Raw genomic sequence first — 3,016 nt, 5'->3', positions numbered from 1 at the left:
CTGTGGAAGGATAGACAGAGGGAGGATGGACAGGGGGAGGATGGACAGGGGGAGGATGAGATGCTTCAGCAAGCACTTCCACTAGAGCATTCTGACAGGCTTGCATCACACGCATCTGCTGGTGAGTACTTAAACCTTCCATTTGCCGGACAACAGATGGAAAAAAGGTATGTCTCGGTGTCTGGTTTGATTCTAAATTCATCTGTTCCATGTATCTTCTGAGTTCCATGATACTTTGATTGATCATGGTCAACCCAGAAGATAACCGTTGTCCATAAGTGTGGAAACCGTGCTGGACAGATGAGTTTAGACTCAAACAGTCAGACAAGGTCATCCTTTCCTGACTCCTCAGATGCTGCCGGCCAGAACCAAAAGTTGGTCGAGATGTTGCGGCAGTGTCTGAGGGGTGGGGAACAGGGAACAAGTTGTCACCAGCAGGTTCATGTGATGAAATCTGCCCTGCTGCTCCAGTGCTGGTGGAGGGGATAGAGGGATGAGACAAAAGGGTAGGTACAGAGGGGTCGGATACCTCGATGTGGTCACCGGGGGCAGTCTCACTAGGGATCACTCCAGAGGGACGCAACTCTGATGCAGACTCCCGAGTGCTGCAGATGGTGCTAAAAAAAAAGGAGAAAAAAATGTATATTAAAAATATTGATATTTAATTTAAGTCTGCTGAAAAAAATGGTTAAACATTTCTACTACAGAAATGGTTTGGGGAATATTTACCTTCTGCACACCATTGTTGATCGCAGGAACGCCAGGGCTTTGTAGTTCTTGTACTGGGGTCCCCGGCGTCCTCCTGATCCACTCGGGGTCTGCATCTCCTTGTTGTAGTCCCTCTTGAAGCGATCCCGGAGCGACCGCCACCGTGTGATAACCCTGTCACCTGTGAAGCAAAAAAAAAAAAAAAAAAAAAAAGGGGTTTAGTATTCAACACTTCACATGCTGGAATATAAGTTACTGAAGTTGTAATACTTACGCACAAAATCCCTGGCCCTCGCATTGAGTTCCTCCCAGTTCTCAATAATCTCAGAACACACCTCATCCCAGAGCCGTCGGGTGGTTGGTTGGTCAGCGTGTAGACGGTTTGCCATGTTCCACAGCGGCTCCCGGTTTTCCACCTCACGGATGAGTTCGTCAGTATCTATCATGATCCCCTCATCCATATATCTCCGGGGAGCACGCTGTGAAACCTGTGAAGATAAAAAACAAAAATAAAATTACATTCTATTTAAACACATGATGTTCATTTAAACAATTATCCAAATAGGGTTACTTACCTTTTGCCGACCAACAGATGCATCACCTTGACGACCCTGGGATGTCCTGGGAGTCACTCTCGTGCGGGCACCGGATTCTGAAGACTGTGGGAAAAAAAAAAAATTTGTTTGGATGGATGCGTAGTTATGGTGTGTGCACTGTGATGAATGTTTGTGTTGGGTGTAGCATTATGTATCTGTGTATGTGCTAAACTTACACTCTGCGCACCCCCTCCTTGCGTCTCTCCACCCTGCACGTCTCCTCCTGGAAGCTCCTCTGAATCAGCTTCCTGTTAAAACATAATAGGATAGTGTTTTTAACCCAAAAAAAAAAAAATTAGTTTAAATTAAAAAAAAAAAAATTTTTTACCTCAGCTCGCTGATGATGTGAGGGGGAGCTTTCAGGAGAAGACATTATGGTTTGTGGCAGCTGCGTTGGCAGCTGCGGTGCTTCCTGAAGTGATCTGCAAGTATAAAGGCACTTGTTAAGCTACTATACAAAGGATCATAATAAGCTTTCAAGCCTTTATACTTACAGGGAAAATAAAGGTTGGCTGGCCGTCTCTGCTGTGGCCTGTCCGACCATCTCCGCTGCTGCCTGTCCGACTGTCTCCGCTGCGGCCTGTCCGACCGTGTCCGCTGCGGTCTGCCTCACCGTCTCCGCTGCGGCCTGGCTGGTGGTGCTTGCTGAAGTCATCTGCAAGTATAAAGATAATTGTTAATCTACTATACAAACGATCATAATAAGCTTTCAGGTCTTTATACTTACAGGGAAACTTGCGTGTACTCTGCCGCGGCCTGGGTGTTCGTGTCTGCTGCGCTCTCGCCGTTCCTCTCTGCTGCGCTCTCGCCGTTCCTCTCTGCTGCTCTCTCTTTGAAGATCCCTTCTGCGGTCTGGCTGACCATCTCTGCTGCTTTTTTGGATCTTCATTATTAAGTGATCTGTAAGTATTAAGAAAATGATTTTAAGTGTTTGCATGTCTACATTTCCTTATCTCTCACCGAGTGTGACCAGTGATTGAAGGTGTGTAATATTTTGTGTAAACCCACTTTTTTTTGCATGTGAATTCCCTGAAAAAGTGTCACCAAGTGTAACCAGTGATTGAAGGTGTGTAAACCAGTGTTGAGTGTAACCAGTGATTGAAGGTGTTACCAAGTGTAACCAGTGATTAAGGTGTGTAAACCAGTGTTTGCATTCCCTCAAACTCTCACCGAGAGTGTAACCAGTGATTGAAGGTGTTACCAAGTGTAACCAGTGATTAAGGTGTGTAAACCAGTGTTTGCATTCCCTCAAACTCTCACCGAGTGTAACCAGTGATTGAAGGTGTTTAATTTGTGTATACCCACACTGTGTCCGGATGTTTTTGAATTCCCTGAAAAACTCAGCTGTGTATACCCAGATTATTTTCATGTTGCAATCTCACTTTTAACCACACTTGTATACCAAAAATTTAATGTACCTTTATGGTAACTTAATTTTACCTTTTTTTTAAATGATACAAAAGGAGATTTTTTCAAAACAGTTTATTTTTTTTTTTTTATAATTTTTTTTTTCCAACAAATAGGAGCTTCTCTGCTCTTTATTTTAAATACCACAATAAATGAAAAATAAAAAAACACCAATTTACAACAGATGCATTAATAACACCACAATTGCAAATCTGAAAATAAAATAAAAAAACCCACACAAACACGCATAACATACAGCCAGGCCCCACACACACACACACACACACACACACACACACACACAC

The 3,016-nt window shown here is 43.7% G+C and overlaps 1 long non-coding RNA gene across 1 annotated transcript; it reads right to left on the bottom strand.

Moving 5' to 3' along the window:
• Positions 1–595: 595 nt before the first annotated feature.
• Positions 596–1,025, bottom strand: LOC141099195 (uncharacterized). The gene is made up of 3 exons (XR_012234444.1): positions 983–1,025; positions 730–889; positions 596–617 (listed from the first exon to the last, which is right to left on the bottom strand). It is a non-coding gene; the product is annotated as an uncharacterized lncRNA (long non-coding RNA).
• Positions 1,026–3,016: the final 1,991 nt, after the last annotated feature.

The sequence above is a fragment of the Dendrobates tinctorius genome, unplaced genomic scaffold (genome assembly GCF_039654945.1).
Source record: "Dendrobates tinctorius isolate UK_male_01 unplaced genomic scaffold, ASM3965494v1 ptg000098l, whole genome shotgun sequence".
In the NCBI taxonomy this organism is placed as follows: Eukaryota; Metazoa; Chordata; class Amphibia; order Anura; family Dendrobatidae; genus Dendrobates; species Dendrobates tinctorius.
The sequence above is the reverse complement of the archived record's forward strand: the minus strand, read 5'-3'. Positions and strand labels throughout refer to the sequence as shown.